The sequence below is a fragment of the Eretmochelys imbricata genome, chromosome 3, assembly GCF_965152235.1.
Source record: "Eretmochelys imbricata isolate rEreImb1 chromosome 3, rEreImb1.hap1, whole genome shotgun sequence".
Lineage (NCBI taxonomy): Eukaryota > Metazoa > Chordata > Testudines > Cheloniidae > Eretmochelys > Eretmochelys imbricata.
The window spans coordinates 96,264,101-96,288,756 of NC_135574.1; the positions used below are offsets into that span (position 1 = coordinate 96,264,101).

General features: G+C 43.8%; 1 protein-coding gene across 5 annotated transcripts in view; it reads left to right on the forward strand.

Annotated features, from left to right (window-relative positions):
- NCOA7 (nuclear receptor coactivator 7) overlaps positions 1-24,656 on the forward strand; it is a 168,117-nt gene that overhangs the window by 4,825 nt on the left and 138,636 nt on the right. Inside the window, exon 1 of one of the 5 annotated variants that reach the window (XM_077813013.1) lies at positions 4,609-4,752. The exons of 1 other annotated variant lie outside the window; for it this stretch is intronic. The gene's annotated coding sequence lies outside the window, so the exon portion shown is untranslated. Of the gene's footprint in view, positions 1-4,608; positions 4,753-6,035; positions 6,335-24,656 lie in introns of those variants that run through there. 3 more of the 5 variants (XM_077813012.1, XM_077813015.1, XM_077813011.1) reach the window with 3 other exon arrangements.

The following is a 24,656-nucleotide window of genomic DNA, read 5'->3' on the forward strand; positions in this document are numbered from 1 at the left end:
TTTCAGGTAGAGTTATGATTTTATTTATTTATTTATTATTTTTGCAACACTTCTGTGCCAGCAAAAGCTCTAGTCTAGCATAATTATACTGGCAAAAGCACTCTCTTGCAGCTATAAATTGTGTCTACTTTAGGAAGACTTGCTGATATAGCTATGCCAGCAAACTTTTTCTAGTATAGATTAGGCCTTAGAGGGCTTTCTCCTGAAGTCATGGGACACGTGATCATCTTCCACACTCCCCTCCCTTTTTTTAAAATGAAAGCTAAGTTTCTTGCCCTCATAGTTGTGGAGGATAACTTAAAAATGTGAATTGAGTCAGAAAGCATATAAAAAGGTCCAGGCAACTTACAAATAAAATGTAATGATGTTTTGGGGTGACTCATGATTGGCAATATTGAATGTTTGGCATCACAGTACTAGCCTTGTCCTGTTTTTTTAAAGAGTCAATAGCAAAATAAAGATCTTGATGTGTGTGCTTAGGGAAACTTTAAAAGTAAAAATGTAAAATTCTCTGGTTTCACAATAAGCAAACAGAGTATTTTTCAAAATAAATGATATTCCAAATATATATAGAAAGAACGCTAATTACTTATAGTGATGATTTTAATTTTGCGATGTGAATTCTTGTGAGAAATATTCTTTTAAACATGTAGTAAAAGATTAGCGGAGGAGTGGAGGGGAGAAAAAGTACTTTCCTGACTGGGAATCGAACCGGGGTGCCATGGTGAGAACAATGAATCCTAACCACTAGACCAGGGAATGGCAGCCTTTGGCATGTGGCCCGCCAGGGTAAGCCCCCTGGTGGGCCAGGCTGGTTTGTTTACCTGCCACATCCACAGGTTCAGCTGATCGCAGCTCCCACTGGCCGCAGTTTGCCACTCCTGGCCAATGGGGGCTGCGGGAAGTGGCAGTCAGCACATCCTGCGCCGCTTCCCGCAGTCCCCATTGGCCTGGAGCGGCAAACTGTGGCCGGTGGCAGCTGCGATCGGCCAAACCTGCTGATGCGGCAGGTAAACAAACCGGCCCAGCCCACTAGGGGGCTTGCGGGTCAAAGGTTGCCAATCCCAGCACTAGACCATCAGGGGAAAATGATAATGTTATTACACACTTGGATATACTTTTGTTTACATATGTAGGTTTCCTTTTCTTCTGTGACTAACTCATGTGACTCCTCTTTATTCTTTCACTTCACCCTTCCCTATCTAAGATAGCTTCACTATGTGTTGTTCTGTCAGTGATTCAGCTTCTCTCAGCTCCTACTGGCACAGAAGCGCAGCCGGTTGGGCTCAATGTCTCTTCAGCTCCAACTAGCATTCAAGAACAACCAAGAAAGCTGCACAATCTTCCTGAGGTTGGGGGACGGGGAGGAATAAAGTCTGAAAAAGAGACTTCCATCCATTAATTATAAAAAGGAAATGTTCATGAGCAATCAAAATTAATAAAGCCCAGATTTTTATCAAAGGTACTGTAGCCAAAATGTTCAGAGTTAGGTACCCAAATTCACATATGGGCACCTAATAAGTATGTTATTTTCACATGGCTGCATACACGCATTTGACTAATGTGGTCATTATAAGTTAATACATGGGTTAAGTTATTACTCTAATTTGATTGTGGTTCTAGGTTCCTAAAAAGCCTAAGCAAAGTAAAGAATTGTTTTGATGTTAGATAAAATACATTAGGTAGAAGATGACTTACTGTAGATTTCTGGTGTGCCCTCTATATAGTGCTTTTTTTATAGTGCACTTCAGTACTAACCTATCTTGATTTGCACAGGAGCTCTGAGTGACATCTCTACAGTTGCCCTTTCATTCTAAGCCTCTATTATCAGATAACTGGAGAAGAGATTTCATTGTCAGGCCCTTATAACTCTCTGAAAATTACCATTACAACTGAAGTGTTATACTTGTTTTCAGCATAAAGGTGATTTTAAAAACAAACAAACAAACATCAAAATACATTGTCCAGAGCTTTGTAGCAAGCTTCAACCCTCTGCCCCCAATGTTGTGTTTATGAGCTGTGAGTTGGCTGACAGTACCTTCCTGTAGTTTAATTTCCTTTATATTTTTATTACATGCTGTTAAACTTCAACTGAGCTAGAGGGTGCTATCTGAGAGTTTGTAAATTATGTTCATGTACAATATATGGCTACTATTTTCAGCTGGTTAGAAAATTGTTAGCCTTTTTTCAAAAGAAAATTGTGGGGTGGGGGAAAGGAAGTCTCAACTAAATTATTCTTGTGTAAAATGTTTAATGTTTTTTCCCTATCTTTCTTTCTCCCTTACTGTTAGACGTGAGAAGCCCTTTTCTGTACCTCAAAATCCCAGATTGCCCTTTTAAATGATTTAGTGTGGAAATGTATATGATTCTAGTTTTTACTAAAGGCTTGATCCTATATCCATTAAAATCAATAGAAAGAGTCCTGTTGACTTCAGTGGGCATTGGATTAGGTATTAATGACTATTAGTAATTCAGATAATACTATTAATAAGGCTAAGATTTAGTCATGGATATTTTTGGTAAAAGTCATGGACAGCTCACGAAATAAAAATTCATGGCTAATGACCCTCCATGACTTTTACTATACATACCCATTACTAAATCTCCACTTCTGGGGTGGGATCCTGCTCGTGGGCCCCTGCTCCAGGGTTGGGAGTTGACTCCTCCCGCCGCCCCCCAGTGGCCGCTGCTCTCCAGGGACTGCTCTCCAGATGGCATCCGGGGCCGCTGCTCTGGCCGTGTCAGGACTGCTACTGCTGGGGTGGTCCCCGGAGTGACTCCAGGACCAATGCTTGGGTTCTCCCTGGAGGTGGAGATGGCTGCTGCTTGGGCACTCCTTGGGGCCAGCTGCCTGGAGCTGTTCCGGCAGCAGGCGGTGTGGCTGGCTCCAGGGCCAGCCCGAGTGGCTGGCTCCGGGACCACTCTAGCAGCGGTCAGTGCGGATGGCCTTAGGGACCCCCCAAGCAGCTGGCCACAGGGCTGCTCCAGCAGGGGCCGGTGCAGCTGACTCCGTGGCAGCCCCTGGGACTGCTGCTTGGGCGCTGCCCATGACCAGCTGCATTGGCTGCTGCTCAGGCGGTCCCCAGAGTCAGCTGCCCAGAATCCATGACTTCCACAACCTCTGTGACAGAATCGCAGGCTTAACTATTAATAGTTAAAACTTCCAACTAACACCAAATATAACCTGTGGCTTTAGCTCTGTGCAAAGTATGCATTTCCAGTAATATTCCCCAAAACATCAGTGCCTAAGGAGAAATTTAAATCCATTCAAGAATTTGACTCTAGCATCCCAGTTATGCTGTTTGTTTATTTTGCATGTTAGTGTATCAAAAGCGGTAATTTAAAGTTTTGTCCCGACTTGGTACAAATCTCCCCAAATATCCGAGCCAGGCCACAATCCACAGAATAATTTTGTCAGTGGCTGAAAAAAAGTTATATTTTTTTTTCAAACTAGTATAAACACTAATGGAACTGAATTGTACAACTCTAAAAGGACCAATTCACAGGCATTGGGGGTTTTAACTGGTAAAAACTTGACCACTATTAATAGCCATTTGATGAGCTGAATCAGAAGATGAGCTGATCAAAGTTACACCCGTGACCAGGTCGTGGGCAAATGAATGCCAAGGTCCCTATAATCATGACAAGGGAAGAGTCCAGACTTATTGTCAATCTTATGTAGTAGGGAAAAGAAGACAAAAATAAAATTGATATCAAAATATAACATTTAGTTAGGTTCTTATGTAACCCCATCACCACAGTATCTGAGTAGCTACTATCTCTAACTGTAGAAGCCCAGTATATAGTTAAGTGGAGTCTTAGACCTTGCTCTTATAAGGATTTTTATGGAGGTACAGGGTATATCCACATGGAACATCCTGCAAGAGTGGGACCCTAATCTTCAAGATGCTTCTCATAAGTTTTATACAGCTGCCTATCATCACTGTGGTTTCTGAGCACCTTTCATGTAAAATCTATTAGTAATAGAGCATGGCTGTATATGTTCACAAAAGCCTAAACCACCAAAAGGTGGGCAGCTACATTCTGTGAGCCTCTGCATTTTCTTTAAAATCAGCTTCAGATACAGTAAATTACAGTGATGTAGCCTGAGAGTGACAAATGCCTGGATCATCGGCTAGGTCGTTGGCCAAGAGGAAGGGGTGAAGTTTCCTTGGACCTGAAAGAAAGTATTGCTAGTCACTGACTTTACCTGCTCAGCCAAATTTAGGGATGAATTAAATAGGCTTTGCACCATTTTGAGTGGGAGATGGAAACAAATTGAAGAGGGAAAGAAAAAATGTCCCAGTTGGTTCTTCACAGTGTTTTCCTTTCATTGTGAATTATGTTTATTAGGGTAATGCCTGGGGACCAACCAAGAATGGGGCTTCAATAGGCTAGGCCCATATGGAAGGCATGATAATATTTCTTATCTTAAAAGAGCTGCCTTGCTATGGCACTTTATTCTTTATCTGGCATTTCATTATGAGAGTCTCATTTTACAAGCATGGGGAATATTGTGTGTTTATCATGGGTGGTGTGTGAACTGCTGGCTGGGGGAGGCTAGCTCCCAGCCCCGCCCCATCTGCCTGAGGCCTCAACCCTTCCATGCCCTCTGCCAGAGCCCTCCTTCCACTGCAGCTGCCAGCTTCGGCCCTAGGCTAGAGCCCTCAGCCCCAGAGTGCCCACAGCCTCCCCCACAGTCCTGGAGTGGGCAGCGCAGCCACAGCCTCCCTGACCCTAGAGCAGCGGGAGGTAGGTGGTGCAGCCACCCTGAGCACGGGGAGGGTGGGTGGCATGGCTGCAGGCCCCCCCAGCCCCAGAGTGTCGGGAGGGTGGATGGCATGGCCTCAGCCTCCTTAGGCCCAGAGCGCCAAGAGGGTGGGTAGTGCGGCTTGAGCTGCGGCCACCCCACAGGGAGACTGGAGCTGCACCTAGCGGAAGCTGGAGGGGGGACCTGGGGGTGGAGCATGTGCGGGGCCACAGCTGGCTGTTTGGGGAGGCACAGCCTCCCCCAGCCTATGATACCTGTCGCCCATGGTATTTATATACATAACTGCTTAACCTCAGGCTTTTAGTCTGCAGTTCATGATTTTGTGGGTTTGCTAAAGCCTTCAGGCCTGCTTCTGAAGTCTCAGGATTTCCAGAGCTGGAGCTGTGAATGTGAAACAGACTAAAAGGAGGAATAGAGAGAGAGGTGAACATTATACACTCTAATGGAATAGCTACAAAAATGACAAATCTTGTATGCTCAAGACCTGCTGTTGCCCAAAGTCAAATAATGTAGGAAAATATATTTATTTTCCTGATTTTAAAACAGAACACTTTTTTATCCTAAGAAGAAGAAAGGTGGAGGCTGGGAGTGTAGGGAGGCAGGGAATATGAATATTATAGGTTTTTCATTTTCCCACTGAAATTAAGGTTATCAATTTTCAATACTTTTAAAATTTGGGCCCTGATTCTATAATAGGGCTCGTCATAGGTGCAAGGGGCCAACTACATGGATCAAATTGCAGGATTGGGGAGCTAGTAAAAAAAGTATATGTACTTGTTTTTTTGGGGGGGGTCCCAAAGTAATTGAGGGAACACTAACTTGTTCAGATTAAGGTGCTGACCCTGCCATGGACTCTATGGGGGTGCCGGGGGAGGGGGGGGGTCAACCCTTTATGTTGCAACTTGTGAGACTGAGGCCTTGACACTGGCAAATGTATCTCTCTTCCCCCTCCTCGCCCCCCCCCCACCAAAAAAAACCCCTCAGACAAGTCAATTTGCCTAGAAAATGAGCAACCTGAGGGCCGGCTCCTTGGTGTGCTCAATGGGACAAATCACGGGGCCGAAAGCTGCGGTGACATTTTGAAGGGGCTAATACTGTCCCCCTCCCTCGGGGGAGAGGGAGCTGACGCGCAGAGCGGCGCTGGAGGACTGGGCCGAGCAGGGGGAAGGCGCCTGCGGCCAGGCAGGGCGGAGCTGCGGGTCGTGCTAGCGGCGCAGGCAGAGCCGGGGGAGCGGGGCGCGCTGGTGGCGAGAGCCGCTGGGTGGGTGCGGCGCAGGCGGGGCGGGCTCTGCCTGGCGACCATGCTGCTGGCGGAGGCCGGGAGCTGCGCGCTTTCTGCAGCGGGCTGAGCTGAGCTGCAGCGGCCGGGTCTCTCCGGGGACCTCCCCTCGGCGGCCGTGGATGTTCCCGGGCTGCCGCGTCCGCGCCTCTGCAGCGACCCCCACCCGCGCCTGCTGAAGCCGCCCGGGGGGCATGGGGGCCCCGCTGAGCATCCCTGAGAGGATCCGACCCAGACCCAGCCGCAAGTGCCCGGCCCGCGGCTGAAGGAACCGGTGCAGCTGGGTGGGTCTCAGCGGGCGGGCAGCGAGCCCTGCGCGGGAGATGCCCCTCTCAGGCTGGGGTGGGGGTGACCCAGCAGCCGCCTGGGGAGGGGAAGGGGGCTCCATCGGGGGCTGACATTTTGCAGATCTCATAACAATTAACCTGCCTTTTCAGAGGCACAACAACACAGCCGGCGAGGGGGGAGGAGGAGGCGGGCGAGGAGGAGGCGGGCAGATGGGGAAGTGCATTAGTTTGTCTGGCTTCAGAAATGCTGGTTTCCTTGGCTTGGCTGTGACAGCAAAACCAGAGGGGGAACATCGGACTTGAGGAAGCTGCGGGACTGAAAGGTGCAGATTGTGTGTTGTGCATGTACAGCTAGCCTGTGTTTGGGGAAGGGGGGTTTCGCTTGAATCTTTACCGGATTGGTTATGTTTTGGTAGTACCCACAGCGAGGTAGCTGCTTTCAATCTCTGTAGTCCTGCTTCAAAGATTTTACTATCCAAGTCTTTTTGTTTATTTCTCTGCAATTAAAATCCTTTTGCAAATAGTGTAATTATTTCCTCTCCCACCTTTAACACGTTCTGAGATATATTTCCAGTTAGGATTACAGAATTTTTACATGCACTTCCAAGTAGTAGATTTCATTTTTTTTAATCTGAGGAGGAGGAAGAGAAGGTGATGGTGGTAATTTGAGGGAAGGGCCTTAAATGATATTTTGGGAGCATGAAATCTGTCGTAGGTATTGGGTGATGTGGGGTGGGTAGTCACTGCAGTGATGCACGGAAGCATCCAGCAATAGGCAACGATCATATTCCAGTGTGTCTGACATAACTTCATACCTGATATCCTTTGTTATTCAGGAAAATTGGTGGGCTAGAAACTTGGTTTCAAATACAATTTCAAAATAAAGAACAAATGCTGATTTTCATTGTCTTGCATCAGTCTGGATTTGGGGCAATTGTAAGATTCCCAGCATATGAATTATTGGAAAATGGGGTTGGTTGTGATGGTTCTGTTTAAAACAAATAGATGTATTTTAACTATCAAACGACATTGGTCACAAACATATTAAAGATTTGACCAAGAGAAGAGAGGCTGCTCAGAGTTAACATTACAAATCTGGACTCTGACTTGTGCCGTTGTATTTTTTTTTAAACAGTTTTAAGTGTGGATGGATTGTTATCCTGGATTAATAGTCCTGACATCTGATTTTCAGACTCATGATATCAGAACACATTTTATAGTTTAATTTTCTTTTCTAAACAGAGAGAAGACAATAGCTAATAAGCAATATTTGGTGTATGAGAGTGGATACATTGGGCCCAGATCTTGCAATTTCATTTGAGCAACTGGACCCTACACCTGTTCACATCCTTACTGATTTCAGTAGGATTCTTTGAGTGGATACAGGGATTCACCTGTGTCGATCTGCCTGCAGTATCAAGGCTATGGATTTTTAACAGCTATCTTCTTGACATTAGTCTTTAGAGTAAATACTCAGTTATGTAATTTTATCACGTGTGTTATTTACTTAATGGTCTGTAAATACTGCACTTCCATGAGGTCATTGTACATGCTTATATCAATACATAATTATGGACTTTTAAATGGGTGATGTTTATGCACTAATTGATTATGATTTGTGTGGAGCTGCTGTGAGCTACATTGAGTGCCTGTATTTGGATAATATTTTGCATGCATATTGAAGAAGTCTTTCCAGTCTATCTCTTACACAAATTTTTTACATATTTTAAAGAATGAATACTGGTATTATATGTACAAAATATAACATTAGAAAAAAAAAGTTACTGCAGGTTGCAAAAAGAAACACCAAGAAATATATATACAGCATCTGAAAAATGGTATAAGCAGCCCTGCAGATCTTGAAAATTGAAAGCAAGCCAAAGTAAAAATGCTTCCATTTTCCAGTCCTCCTTCTCTCTCAAACTCTTGTTCCTGGAAGATTTCCATAAATGAACTAAATAGATAATGGACTCAATCTTGCAAGTTGTATACCTGTGAGTACCTTTGCTCTTGTAAGTAGTCCCACTGACTGCAACAGGAGCAATCCCATGAGCAAAGTTATTCCCAGGCATAAAACTTCGCAGGATTGAGTCCATTGTCTGTTTAGTTCATTTATGATACAGTATTGTGAATTTTGCAGAAGAATCTTGTGGGAAATTCTGTTCTTTATTAAAGAACATGGAGGCTCTATGTACAGTGCCTTCCTTTTCTTTATTATGTAGCACAGCATCACACAAGGAACATTTCCAGAAAACATACTGTATATACATGCCTCTCTGTCCCTCTCTCGCCTCAATGAGCTCTTCCCTTGTGATGTTCCGGTTTCTATGAGTTGCAGCATTTCTTCATTTGATGTAGCTATGATTCTGATTTGTCATCTCTAATGTTGAAGTGATAAATCATCTCTTGAACTTGAAGTGAATCAATAAGAATGCTTCTGTTTGTTATCCTCTGTATTTAAGATTTGGAGAATACAAGCGGAATTACTCAGGGAGTGACAGTACTCAATATTTCACCTCCATATCTTTCTATAAGTCCTGATTTTCCTACAGTGTGGTGCCTGCAAGCATCACAATATTAAGGCAAGGCATTGAGCTTCTATATTCAGTGCTGATATAGAGCTGCATTCATTTGGAGAACAGAGTAGATGATAACAATGTTAAAGCAGGACCTCTTCTGTGACCTAATTGTCAGACTTGATACATCTCCTTTAGATGGATGACCAAAGTGGCGCCAAAGGGTATCTCATACATGGAAGTATCTATATTGCCTGCCACATGATCTGTCTGATCCAATTAATTGCTGATACTGGCAGAAGAGGTTTTTACAAAAGGATAATTGTGAGCTAAATAGAGGACAGGAAAGCCCAATTTCCCTTTATACTCTAGTAGGCATTGAAGGAAGGTTGGAACACAACTGATAATAGAACATTTTACCACTCCCTTTAACTTAGAGAAGAGGATCCTATGCCAGACAAAGCAGCATAGCCAAGGTTTGCTTACTGGTCATCAACGGGAAGAGAGTTGTTATTCTTCCAGTTCTGGAATAATAATACTAGTTTCACTGGGTTAGTAGAGCTGACGTGAGGCAAATCGGCCTATTGCTTGGGCCCAAGAACTTGTATTAATAACTGGGGAGTTTCCCCCAGGCATCATGTTGAAGGTAAGAATAACAGTCTGCTTTTAGGTTAGTCACTTCTGAAATATACTGGACCTGAACCAAGACTTGGCACAGCAGACAATATAGATCCAAAGCCTTCAGCAATGTTGGACATTTTCTAGGATTTTAGACCATCCTGAGGCAATTTATGCACCATACATTGGTTGCATTGCCCTTTTCTAGAAGGATCCACAATCTGTCTCAGTTGTTTGCAAAAATCATGATGGCAAACACTCCAGTCATTAAACTTCAGTGAGTTTATGTACCAGTTTGACTCTTTAAGGGACCATTGTCCCCTTTTTGATATTTTTCACATTTTGCTCCCTAACCTGACAGACTGGCATCTGATTCTACTGTCCCATGGGGGAAGACAGACAGATTACATTGCTGTTCCATGTGTTCATGTGGTTTAGACACCATTGGACTTCCTTATTCACTTTCCACTAAAGATGTTGTCATATGAACAACCACTGTGAGGCAGGTTAGCTTTCAGTTTTTAGAGGGCCCAATTACAGATCCAGACATGGGAGGTTTGACTGAATGGTAGAGATAGTAACCCCTGAACTTGAGCCTAGTTTTTGAGGAACTGTTTGAAGTCTGAGGAATCTCTTTATCTTCTTCCTTATTTTCCCTAGTTTGTTCCCTGGGAGATTTATCAGGGCCATGGTAAAGTCCACCTGGAATCTGAAGGAAGCTGTTTTCAGTGAGGGTTCCAGCATGTATGTTTTTCCTATTCATCATAAATGCTTCTGCGTCCACGAGGAAAACCAGACCAAATATCCTCTGTTCCTGTGCTGGCTGCTGATCGGAATGTCATTCAGGGGTAAGCTGCTGAAATTGAGCCAGGCTGGATGGTGTCACCTATCAACTGAATTTGCTCAATACTTGTTCAGGCGTCTTAAACTGATCATGGGTCTGTGACTTCTGTTCTTCTTAAGTACCAGAAGGGGATACTCTCACACCTTGGAGGCTCCCCTTTGGGGGTTTCCTAGATTTTTTTTTTAAGATGAGAAGGGACCATGGTGGTCATCCAGTCTGACCTCCTGCACAGCACAGGCCATAACATTTTGCCTACCATTTCCTGCATCAAGCCTAAAAATTTGTAGTTGAACTACAGCATATCTTTTAGAAGGACTTCTTGTCTTGATTTAAAAATGTCTAGAGATGGAGAATCTATCACATCCTAGGTAAGCAATTCCCATGGTTATTTACCTTTACTATTAAAAATGTGTGCCTTATTTCCTGTTTGAATTTATCTAGCTTCATCTTCCCCACTCTGGGATCTTGTTATGCCTTTGTCTGCTAGATTAAAGAGCTCTCTATCATCAGGTATTTTCTCCCCATGTAAGTATATTCAGACCATGCTTAAGTCTTAACTTCTCTTCGGTAAGCTAAATAGATTGAGCTCTTTAAATCTCTTACTGTAAGGAAGGTTTTCCAGTTCTCAAATCATTGTTGTTGCTCTTCTTGGAAACCTTCCCAATTTTTCAACATCCTTTTAGAAGTGTAGACATGGAACAGGACACAGTATTCTGGTAATGGTCTTTCTAGTGCTGTTTTCATTCAGATCCCTACTCTTTTCCTACTTGATATTTCTTTGCTGATGCATCCAAGGAACACATTATCCTTTTGGCCACAGCCCTCACTCAGGGAGGACTTGTTCAGCTGGTTATCCACCAGGATCCCCACGTCTTTTTTCAAATTAATTGATTTTTAGGATGCAATCCCTCTTTCTGTAGATTCCCCAAATTATGGCTTGTTTACAGATCTTCCCCTGTACACAATCAGTTTTATGATTCTGATGGAGTAGCATCAGTTCTCTGGGAGGAGAGAAGAGAAGGAAATCGTTTCATTCAGAACCCTTTCCCATCTCTGTTGCCCAGGGATCCCCTATGGTCCTTCCTGAGATACAGGCAAAGAACCAGCTCCTTCACCTTAGAAGATGAGGACTAAGGCCAGGTCTACGCTACAGAGGTAGATCAATGTAAAGCAGCTGTAAGTGTCTACACTGCAGTGTTGCTCCCACTGATGTAAGTCCCCCCACTACACTGACCTAATAACTCCACCTCCATGAGTGGCATAGAGCATAGGTCAATGTAGTTAGGGCGATGAAGTGTCTGGGTAGATACTGGGTAGACACTGCATTACTTACATCGCCTATCAGTTCTGCATGGAGCTCACAGCTGTGAGCCCTGCTGCTGGGTGCTGACAGTCTGGTCTGTCAGCACCCAGCAGTGGGGCTCCATGCAGAGCCTACAGCCCGGGCTGTCAGCACCTGACAGCAGAGCTCACACTGCTTCAGTTAAGTTGGAGCAAGGACTCCTGGCAAGGACGTGCACACTGGCAGAAGGAGGGTAGTGTGGACATGAAAAACTGCAGTAATTACTGCGGTGGCTGTATGTTGACCAAATATAAACCGACTTAATTGTTTAGTGTAGTCAAGGCCTAAATGGAGAAGAGAGGAGACCGTTTAGGCTGTCTCACAATAATAAGAGTGAATTATTATTGGAATACCAGCCTGATGTGGATTAATTGCACAGGCATCTGCTTATCTCCAGAAAATGTCAACTAGCACCTGACTCATTTTCAAACTAAATTTAATGTTTCCTAGCAATGGCATTTTCCATTTCTGCAGTTACTCTCACTTCTGTACTTTCTGTCCCACACACCGTCTGTCTCGTTTTCTGTTTATTTTCTTATATTCTAAACCAGCATAATAATGGAAAAGACTAAAACTATTAATATTTATGAGACTAGTGCTGTCACTTAAGTTTCAAGGGGAACTGGTGTGGCTTGCTGCCATATCAGCTGATTCTGTGATCTCAAGCTAAATGGGGTTAGGCTGGGCCATTACTTGGACGGGACACATGCCAGGAATAGCTAAGGAGAGTTGAGGATTCAGCAATACATGGGTACTGTGGTGATGGGCACTATGGAAAAACATCAGGTAAATAAAATAGTAAGTGGCATTTGTTTCATGTAGTAAGAAATCATCTCTTGGGTAAGGAATGCCCCAACATGATGGTAAATTGAAAGGTAAAACAATGGCTTTTTTTAACCATTTGTGGTTATTTCAGATTCCATGGGACTGTTAATAAAGTAGAGTTTGACGGGATGTACAGGTGTTTTGCTGATCCCTAACCAGGATCCTGTAGCCCTGCCACTCCCCACCCAGGCAGTGCCCCAATGAAGAGGCCCTTTCAAGCCAGATAGTGGCCTAAGTTTTATTGATTGTCTCCCAGCAAAGGTTCAGTTACACCTCAAGTAGGCATGCCCAGCAAGAAGCTAATTAAGTTCAGCTGAGCCCAGTTGGGCTCAACACATTAGGATGACTTATAAAGGATTTAAAATAAATGTGGGCTCTTTTTTGCTCCTTTGTGATATATAAAGAATACCTGATGGCTCTTCCCCCTTCCATCCCCCCATATTTCTTTTTACCTTTGAAATAAATGTCAAGAATGTTTGTCTGGTTTTGTTGGAGGAGCTTGTGGAAGTCTCAGGGATGTTTATTGTGAGTTTGTAACACATTAAATGAAGGGACAAAGGTGCTGAATCTTAAAGAAGGCTCAAAACATTAGTCATATACGTTAAACAAGTATTAATTAAAACGTGTTGGCAAACTTTTTGGCCCGAGGGCCACATCTGGGAATAGAAATTTTATGCTCACAGAATTGGGGTTGGGGTGCGGGACAGGGTGAGGGCTCTGGGTGGGGTTGTGGGCTCTGGGGTGGGGCCAGAAATGAGGAGTTCAGGGTGCGGGAGGGGGCTCCGGGTGGGGGGTGGGGTACCTGGGGGGTCTGAGGGCTCTGGCTGGGGGTGAGGGCTCTGGGGTGGGGCTGGGAATGAGGAGTTTGGGATATAGGAGGCTGCTCTGGACTAGGACCGAGGGGTTCGGAGGGTGGGGTGGGGATCAGGGCTGGAGTGCGGGAAGGGATCCAGGCTCCAGGTGGGAGTGCAAGCTCTGGGGTGGGGCTGGGGATTAGGGGTTTTGGGTGCAGGAGGGCACTCCGGGCTGGGATCCAGGGGTTTGGAGGGTGAGAGGGGAATCAGGGCTGGGGCAGAGGATTGGGGCGTGGGGAGGTCCCGGAAGCAGTGGCATGTCACTTCTCCGTTGGAGCACTGGAGGGGGCCATTGGAGCATGTAGGAGCCGGAGGGAGGCCTTGCTGTGGCTTCCGGGAGCTGCATGGAGCAGCCCCCCATCCTGTTCCCTGGCTGGAGCTCCGGAGTGGGACCATGTGGCTGCCTCAGTGAGCCACGTGTAGTGGCCCTCGACCCTGCTCTGTGGCTGGAGTGTGGAAAGCCCCAGACCCCACTCCCCAGCGGAAGCTCGAGGGCCGGCTTAAAACGGCTGAATGCGGCCTGTGGGATGCAGTTTGCCCACCCCTGAATTAAAAACTTTTTTTTTTCTTCATTTTTAAACCATATGGCTAAAACTCCCTTTCTCTGTCGGTTATTTAGTTTTCACTCTTTCTCCTGGAGTTACCATTTTATTGGTTCTCCATTCGCCTTTATGAAAAAATAGAGACCGGCTTTATGTCTCACAAAGAAGCAAAAAAGGGCACAAGCTATTTTCCCTCTTGTGTACATCATCTTTTAAAGGTAGTCTGAGTTACTCCAAAAGGGGGAGAGGAGACTAGCAGGGAGCTTTGGGGAGACATAAGAATCTGAATAGAATACCTGTTGTTTGGTTGGTAGTGTTGTTTTGGGTTTTACTGAGTGTTGAGCTGCATGGAAGAAACACAGGCAGGGACTTTTGGTTCATAGAAAAAATAAAAATGTGTGTTGTTTTGATTAAATCAGAACTTCTGAGATAAAACTGAAATCCCAGAGAGCATTTCTTGTGTTTACACAAACTCTGAACTGTCTGTGTCTAGATGAATCTCCCTTGATCTGCCTTGCTCTGGCTATTCAGACCACCTGTCTCTCACCGTCTTGCACTAGAGGTGGAATTGCAGACACCCTCTACACAAGCGAGAGAAAATGGAAGGTCTCACAAAGTATTTGGCACAGCATTAGACCCTGATAAGAGGCCCAGAATAGTTTCAGCAAGGTCATTTGGCCGTCTAACAAAAGTAGGAGCAACTGTTCCAGGAATTACTACTTCACTGGGTCATCAACTCATCCAGCTGATGTTCTGACTGCCAGTCTCAGCCCTGCCCTGTCCAGCTAGGATATTATGATGATCCGGATGTTTACCCAGTCATTTCTGAGCATGTAGCTACCGTGGGCGAAGGGTATTGTGAGTTCCTGAAGTGATACCCATCCTGACTGGCAAAACTCAAGCTGCCAACCAAGCCCTGGATGATGAATTTGCTAACGATTGAGAGTCTGAACCTAGCAGTACTTTTCTGAGTAGGGAAAAGTGAGAGCTACCCCGGAGAGCTACTGGTGTGTTAATTTCAGCGTCAGAACCATTTCCCCTACCTCCCCAGGGTTCTGACAATGAGTTATTGCCTAGCACTTGAAAGAATAGGCAACGTAGTGGCACTGGACAGAGAACTGCCCAGTAAAAGGCCTTTTAGACTACTGTTTTGTTCTAGAGGAACTTGCTGGCACATGTCCAACTATGTGTTTTCTCTTTTGGAGTAAATACACCTCTGACCCCGTCTGTGGTCTGCTCAAGGGATGCCCCTAAGGTCTCAGGCCTCTAGCTGTCACGTCCCTTGGGACAGGAACCTATGCCCATTTTCCTCCAGACAAGGGTTTTAGGCTGCAGTCCCCTACAGTTTACTGTGATTATCTCACCAGGTATGACTTAGCTTTGCACCTGCAGTTTCACTCTTTATTTCTCTCATAAGCAAAGACAATGGTTTACCAGAGACCAGACAGATGTACACAGAGCACAATACATTTATTTTATGACAAAAACATTACAGAGAAAATGTATAATAAAACAATAAAAGATCTAAGTGCATACTTAAGCTTACCAATCAGCTGCAAACAATCAAAACCATCTGGAGGTGAAAAAGGAACATTACAACAGACAGGAAATCACCCTATGAATACTGACAAAAGACTGTTTCTGTACCACACTGAGGGGGAGAGGCGCTCTGTATCCACTCACAGAGCAGACCTTTTGAAGAACACAGGCATTTTCATGAAAAATTAGATCCTGGTTCCTATGAAGCCAGACAGCTCTGCAACAGTCCGAACTTTGTGTGTGTGTGTGAACCTGATATATTAAGTGTAGGCCCAGGTTTGTATTTGTTTTGTATTGTAATCATTTGTTTCCATCACTCTTTTTCTTAAATAAATCTTCTTTTGTTTTACTACAAGTGCTGTGTGATATACAGAAATGAGAGTTTAAGGTAAAACTAGTAACTTGGGTACAGGGAACAGTAGATCTGGGATTTCTATGAGCAGACAGTGTCAGGGGCTGGATATCACAGGGGAACACTTCAAAGAGACTCAGGTGCATCTATTGTTAACCTGCCAGGTGAAGATGGGGCTGGCGTTCCCCAGAGAAGTGCTTGATTGGCTGACAGGCTGGTGGTGTTAGGGACCTAACACCCAGCCACCGTGGGGAAAACTACCTTTTGGGAGAGGCGGGGGTAACAAAGTGACTCTCAGTCCTGAGTACCCCAAGAATCATTACCTCTCCACACTGATTTTAGTTCCTGGGCAGAGCTCGGTAATCCTCCCCAACTAGCCAATTTACAATCCCTGGCTCAGAGAGGTAACATTTATAAAGTGGATAACATAGTTTCAAGCTAGGCCTGTGTTCATATGTGTCATGTGTGTAAAGTTGGATTTGCTGGTAAAACTCAGTCAGTCAGGCAGATGCAGCCCAGATCAGGGACACCAGAAGGGGGAGGCAAGGGGGCCAACGCCCTCCCACTTTTTGGCGCCACAGCCTCTCCACCTGCCCGGAGTGGGGGGGATCGAGAGCAGCCCCCAGCCTGTGTCTCCACCCCGTGGGGCCCCTCCTCCCCCCCGCAGGGCAGGAAGGTCCGCAGCTCCCCACAGCTGCCCGTGTGCTGCACATGGCTGTTACCTGGACCCAGCTCCAGCTGGGGGGCCACAGTCTGGCTATGGTAAGAGCTGCTTGGGGAGCTGCAGACCCTTCTGTCTTGGGTCCGTGGCTCCTGGCCTGCTCCGGCTTCCAGCTTGGCTGGGGGTGGGGCCTCAGGCAGAAGAGGAGGGGCGGGGGGCTCTGGCCCCCCCCACTTTTGGGCAGGCTCTGCCACCCCTGGCCCAGGTGACTGAAAACTACACAATGACTGATTAGGTAGCAACCCTGCCATATAGTGAGAATGGAGGAGCTGAATACCAGGCAGTCAGAAGAGCCATCAGAGTTGGTAGGAGAAGAACAGTGGACTACCAAAGAGAGCCCTGGGTACACTCCTGCTTCTCACAAGGACTCATCAGTTACGGTGTCTAAGGAAGTCAGATTATGAGGCCAAGGAAAGTCCATTTGATTCACCAGTAATTTATTTTCAGCGTAGAACACTGGGCTTCATTAGTTGCGTGTGCCTGGTTATTCAGTGTTATTATATGGGAGATAGGTACACCAGCAGAAAACAGATGACATCAGAACTGTGTAGCCTCCGTACAGCTATGGACCCTTGCAGTAGTTAGCTGCCCTTGTAAGTACTGCCTGAGCCAAGCCAAGGAATTAATACAATTCTCCTGACATGTTGAGCTACCCACTGATGTTCTTACTTAACAAGGAACTAACTTTGTTTCACTTAATGCAGGAGTTTGGGAACTTCCTCAAAATTTAAGTCAGGTTCTCAAACTTTTTTTTTCACAGACCACTTGAAAATTGTTGAAGGTCTCGGAGGACCACTTAATGATCTGTCCAAATGTTGTTTGTACCATTATCTAACTATTGTAAAGCGCTTTTCATATCATAGAATATCAGGGTTGGAAGGGACCTCAGGAGGTCATCTAGTCCAACCCCCTGCTCAAAGTAGGACCAATCACCAACTAAATTATCCCAGCCAAGGCTTTGTCAAGCCTGACCTTAAAAACCTCAAAGGAAGGAGATTCCACCACCTCTCTAGGTAACGCATTCCAGTCTTTCACCACCCTCCTAGTGAAAAAGTTTTTCCTAATATCCAACCTAAACCTCCCCCACTGCCACTTGAGACCATTACTCCTTGTTCTGTCATCTGCTACCACTGAGAACAGTCTAGATCCATCCTCTTTGGAACCCCCTTTCAGATAGTTGAAAGCAGCTGTCAAATCCCCCCTCATTATTCTCTTCTGCAAACTAAATAATCCCAGTTCCCTCAGCCTCTCCTCATAAGTTGTGTGCTCCAGCCCCCTAATCATTTTTGTTGCCCTTTGCTAGACTCTTCCCAATTTTTCCACATCCTTCTTGCAGTGTGGGGCCCAAAACTGGACACAGTACTCCAGATGAGGCCTCAGCAATGCCGAATAGAGGGGAATGATCACGTCCCTCGATCTGCTGGCAAAGCTCCTACTTATACAGCCCAAAATGCCGTTAGCTTTCTTGGCAACAAGGGCACACTGTTGACTCATATCCAGCTTCTCATCCACTATAACCCCTAGGTCCTTTTCTGCAGAACTGCTGTCTAGCTACTCAGTCCCTAGTCTGTAGCAGGCCATGGAATTCTTCCTTCCTAAGTGCAGGACTCTGCACTTTTCCTTGTTGAACCTCCTCAGATTTCTTTTGGCCCAATCCTCTAATTTGTCTAGGTCCCTCAGTGTCCTATCCCTACCTTCCAGTGTATCTACCACTCCTCCGAGTTTAGTGTCATCTGCAAACTTGCTGAGGGTGCAATCCACGCCATCTTCCAGATCATTAATAAAGATATTAAACAAAACCGGCCCCAGGACCTACCCTTGGGGCACTCCGCTTAAGACCGGCTGCCAACTAGACATGGAGCCATTGATCACTACCTGTTGAGCCCGACAATCTAGCCAGCTTTCTATCCACCTTGTAGTCCATTCATCCAGCCCATACTTCTTTAACTTGCTGGCAAGAATATTGTGGGAGACCGTATCAAAAGCTTTGCTATACTCAAGGAATAACACATCCACTGCTTTCCCCTCATCCACAGAGCCAGTTATCTCATCATAGAATGCAATAAGGTTAGTCAGGCATGACGCCCTTGGTGAATCCATGCTGGCTGTTCCTGATCACTTTCCTCTCCTCTAAGTGCTTCAGAATTGATTCCTTGACGACCTGCTCCATACTTTTTCCAGGGACTGAGGTGAGGCTGACTGGTCTGTAGTTCCCTGGATCCTCCTCCTTCCCTTTTTTAAAGATGGGCACTAGCCTTTTTCCAGTCATCTGGGACCTCGCCTGATCACTATGAATTTTCAAAGGTAATGGCCAATGGCTCTGCAATCGCATCTGCCAACTCCTTTAGTACACTCGGATGCAGCACACCCAGCCCCATGGACTAGTGCTCGTCCAGCTTTTCTAAATAATCCTGAACCACTTCTTTCTTCACAGAGAAGAAGTGTGCAGCAGTCTGGGACCTGACCTTGTTCGTGAAGAGAGAGGTGAAAAAAGCATTGAGTACATTAGCTTTTTCCACATCCTCTCTCACTAGGTTGCCTCCCCCATTCAGTAAGTGTCCCACACTTTCCCTGACCACCTTCTTGTTCACATGTGCCTTGCAAACTGTTTCTTTCCTAATTTGTCACAAAAATTACCAAATTTAATTAATTATTAGATGATAATATTCCCTAAGACCATAAGAATGGCCATACTGGGTCAGATCAGTGGTCCATTTAGCCCAGTATTTTATCTTCTGAAAGTCTGCAGTGCCAGATGTTCTGGCAGTTGGAGGTTTAAGGACACTCAAGCATGTGGTTGCTGACCATCTTAACTAATAGCCATTGGTGGAACTAACCTCTAAGAACGTATCTAATTCTTTTTTGAACCCAGCTATATTGTTGACCTTCACATCATCCTGTGGGAGCTAGTTCCACAAGCTGACTGTGAAGAAGTACTTCCTTATGTTTGTTTCAAACCTGCTGCCTATTACTTTCATTGGGTGACCCCCTAGCTCTTGTATAAATAGGGACTCACTTTCTCCATATCATTCATGATTTTATAGACCGCTGTCATATTCCCCCCTCCTTAGTCGTCTCTTTTCTAAGATGACCAGTCCCATTCTTTTTCATCTCTCCTCAAATGGAAGCTATTTGATTTCCCCTAATCATTTTTGTTGTCCTCTGCAACTTTTCCAATTCTTATATATCTTCTTTGAGATAGGGCAGCCAGAACTGCACACACTATTCAAGGTGTGGGTGTACCATGGATTTATATAGTTGTATTAAGATATTTTCTGTCTTATCTATCCCTTTCCTAATGGTTCCTAACATTCTGTTAGCTTTTCTGCCAGCCGTTGCCCATTGAGTGGATGGCTTCAGAGAACTATCCACAAATGTCTCCAACATCTCTTTCTTGAATGGTAACAGCTAATTTGCGTACCCTTCATTTTGTATATAGTTGGGATTATGTTTTCCAATGTGTGTTACTTTGCATTTACCAGTGTTGAATTTCATCTGTCATTTTGTCACCCAGTTTAGTGAGATCCCCCTGTAACTCTTTGCAGTCAGTTTTGGACCTAACTATCTTTAGTAATTTTGTATCATCTGCAAATGTTGCCATCTCACTGTTCACCCCCTTTCACACATCATTTATGAATATGTTGAACTGCACAGGTCCCAGTACAGATCCTTGGGGGACCCCACTTTCTACTATCTCCATTGTGAAAACTGACCATTTCCCCCTCCTCTTTGTTTTCTCTCTTTTAATCCAAGAGAGGACCTTCCTTCTTTTCCCATGACTGCATAGTATGCTTAAAAGCTTTTTGTGGGGGACCTTGTCAAAGGCCTTCTGAAAGTCCAAGTACACTATATTGACTGGATCAGCCTTGTTCACATGCTTGTTGACTCGCTTAAAGAATTCTAGTAAGATTGGTGAGGCATTATTTCTGTTTACAAAAGCTTTTTCCCGAACATATCATGTTTATTTATGTCTCTAATAACTGTCTTCTTTACTGTAGTTTCAACCAGTTTGCCTGGTACTGAAGTCAAGCTTACTGGCCAGGATTGTCTTTGGAGCCTTTTTTAAAAATAGGTGTTATATTAGTTAATCTCCAGTCACCTGGTGCAGAAGCTGATTTAAGCAATAGTTTACATACCAAAGTTAATAGTTCTGCATTCTCATATTTTAGTTCCTTCAGAACTCCTGGGTGAATACCATCTGATCCCGGTGACGACTTCTTGTTTAATTCATCAGTTTATTCCAAAACCTCATTTATTGACACCTCAGTCTGGGACAGTTCCTCAGATTTATCGCCTAAAAATAATCACTCAGGTGTGGGGATCTCCCCCACATCCTCTGCATTGAAGACTGATGCAAAGAATTTATTTAGCATCTCTGCAATGGCCTTATTTTCCTTGAGTGCTCCTTTAGCACCTCGATCGTCCAGTGGCCCCACTGACTGCTTGGTAAGCTTCCTGCTTCTATTGTACCTAACGCTTTTTTTGTTCTTTCATGATGGAACAATTTCATACTGCTTGCATTGGCTACACTGAGCCCTCAACTCCTAAGCTAATTGATTCTTTTGCCAGTGTGATTGATAGTGGCACTTTATTTAGTTTCAGTGGAATTGCATATGTATTGCCCATAAACTGGCCTCAAATACCTGCTTCCAACTTTAATCTTTTCCTTCCAAATGGAATTTCTTGTTGGCCCCAGGATGCCTATACCTTTGGCAGACCACTCAGTTGGTTTTAGCTCCTATGGGTATGTCTACACTGCAATTAAAAACCCAGGGCTGGCCCATCTCAGCTGACTCGGGCATGCAGGGCTCGGGTTAAGGGGCTATTTAATTGTGGTGTAGATGTTTGGGCTCGGACTGCAGCCTGAACTCTGGGACTCTGCCCCCTCGCGAGGTCCCAGAGCCTGGGCTCCAGGCCGAGCCCAGATGTCTCCACTGCAGTTAAATAGCCCCTTAGCCCAAACCCTGCAACCTGAATCAGCTGACTTGGGCCATCCTTCAAATGCTTTTTAAAAATTTAAAATTTGAACTGTTTCTGAAGACAAGATATAAAAAAATAAAACATGCAGGGATTTGCTGGATTTCTCCTCAATGTAGGAACTTTTCTCTGTAGCTCACAGAAAATGAGGGGGAATGCCGAAGGGGGAAGCAATGGGGGAAAAAGTATTACAGCAAAAACAAGATAACTCACTGACTCAGACGTAAACATTCTAATTTTTTTTAGGCCTCCAGTCCCACTTTATGCCTTTTCTGGCATTAGTACAAGAGCAGCTTTCAAAGGCATTTATGGCTAGTTGTCTTCCTCAGCTACATAGAAATATCATAGCAGAACTGTGGCCTTCCAAATACTTATTCACAGGAGTAATTTAATGCAGTTTGCAGCAGTGTACAAATGGCTGCATGGTAGTAAAGTGGAAAAGACCTGGTTATATCTATTCTTAAAGAAATTAGTATTCAGTGTCACACTATTAGTTATTAAAGCAAATGTAGTCATACCATGTATTATATAACTAGGTGAATTAAGTTTCCAACGAGGGAGATGTTTCTTCTTTATACACAGCACAGGTCCACTCCCTGAATACTACATGCAATTTCCAGCCTTCTACTATGGAAAGATAGAGGGGAAAACTGCTAGGCTAATAAAGGCTTTAGAGAGAATGGATTCAGGAGGAAAGGGAATAGAACTAAACGTGTTTAATATGATTGTTGGCTATAATACACAAAGGAATTTTGCAAAGAGGAGGGAAATAATTAGAAGTCTTCCTTTGTTTTTTCAGGGACGTGTCAGAGTGCACAGTGTGTAAATGATATGATTCACTGTCTAGTATTTGTGAGTGTAATGCATTCAGCGCTACTGCATCTGAGCACCTGTTGAGCAGCAAGGGTTATGTAATACAGTATTAAAAACACACTAATGCAACTTTAACAAGTTCAGAAATACAAAATTAAGGTTTCCATAGCAATGGTAAGTCTCCCATATTACACTTAGATCGTATTTTCAGTTACAGTTCAATGTGTTATTTAATATGCAGTGTGTGCAATGTGGCAGAGATAATGTTGCCATGGAAACCGTACATTTTGCTTCTCCTAACTTGTGTGCTCAAATATGAAACATTTGTATTGCATTACTGTACATTTTTTTCATTGGATTCCTTTGTTTTTATTTAAGAAGAAGGAAAAAAAATGACAAGGGAATTTTGGAATTGCACAATTGAGTACAATAGATTGTAAAATATACCACGTGGATTGGTTGAAAAATGGGGTGTATAGTGGGGAATTAACAAGATTTTTAATTGGAATTTTTCATTTATCGTCTATTGTTTTAAAAATATTTAATACTTAAGAATGTGTCAGTTTAGTCACATGGTGGTTTTTAAATTAAAATTTTTAAAAAATCATTAAACTTCTTATCTTGAAAATGGCAAACGATAAATTATTTTTGATAATGTCTGACACATTTTGAAAAACTATTTTTCATGAACTATTTTTCATGAACATTTTCAATATTGAAAAAAAACTGACCAGCTCTAGATAGTATTCAATGGAAGAATGAAAGTTAGCTGCATTACTACTGAGGGCTTGGCTACACTACGTGCTAGATCGGCGGGCAGTGATCGATACAGCGAGGGTCGGATGCGATAAATTGAGTACTGAGCGCTCTTCTGTCGACTCCGGTACTCCACCAGAATGAGAAGCACAAGTTGAGTTGACGCAGCACGTCAGCTGTGACTTACTTACCAGAAGAATACTTACAAGAAGTAGCAGTAAAAGCTATAACAAACTGTGGGGAAAAAAATTAAAATGTCTGGTACCCTGCTTGGTCACAGACAATGCTGCGAATGTATCCAAGATGAGAAGAAATTATTTAGAAGAGAGTGAAGAGAGTCCCAAGCTAATAACATACGATTGCAGTGCTCATTTGATGCTCTTCCTAGCCAAAGACTTCAGTGCTCCAGAAATAAAGGCTAATGTTCTTGAAATTGCAAAATATTTCTGTAACAACCACTTTGCAGCAGCTGCTCTGAAAAAAGTGGGAGGAACCAAGCTAACTTTCCCACAAGACGTGCGATGGAACTCAGTAGTGGACTGTTCTGAGCACTATATCTATAACTGGCATAATCTGATGACAGTTTGTGAACAAAATCGTGAAAAAATAGATGGCACTGTCACAGCCAGAGTTTTCAACATTGGGCTTAAGAGAAATGTTGAACACATGCTTAGTACCCTGAAGCCTATTTCTGTAGCCTTGAACAAAATGCAGGGAAACAGCTGTTTTATTGCTGACGCTGTTGAAATTTGGAAGGAACTGAGTGAGATCTTAAAAAGAGAAATATACAATGACAGAGTTAAATTACAAGCATTAAAAAAACGAATGGGACAAGCACAATCTTCAGCTCATTTTCTTGCAAATATTCTCAATACTTGGTACCAGGGTCAAACCTTAACTCCTGAAGAAGAGGAGATGGCTATGACATGGACCTCCAGCAATCATCCCTCCATAATGCCTACTATAATAAACTTCAGAGCTAAGGGTGAGCCATTCAAGAAATATATGTTTGCTGATGATGTTTTAAAGAAAGTCACACCAGTGAACTGGTGGAAGTCACTTAAGCACTTGGATTCAGAGACTGTTGAAGTGATAATCTCACATTTAATAACAGCAGCTTCTTCTGCTGTTGTTGAAAGAATATTTTCTTCCTTTGGACTAATTCATTCCAAACTGAGAAATCGTTTGGGACCTGAAAAAGCAGGAAGCTTGTTTTTCTTTTCCAGATTATGAACAAACAGGAAGATGAAGGTGAAGATGATTGAGTTAGCTGCAGAAGCCAGTATTTTAAGTTTCTCATATTGACTTGGCTGACACAATCGATTTAATTTTTGTTTTTTTCTTTAAAAAATTTCATTTCACTATTTTAGTTAAAAACAATTTTAACAAAAACAAACCTGATTTTAAAAAAACTTGAATGTTTAACTAAATTCAAAAATTCATATGCTTGTTTTGTTAAAATATTATACATTTGCTGTTGAAGAAAAAAATCCAGAATACATAATGTTGTTGTTTTAGTTAAATAAAACAATTTAAATCTCTGTCTGGTGATGTTTTCCTCCTAATACAGCATGGCAAGAAAATCCTCCAAATATTAATGATTAACCTGTTGAACTGGAG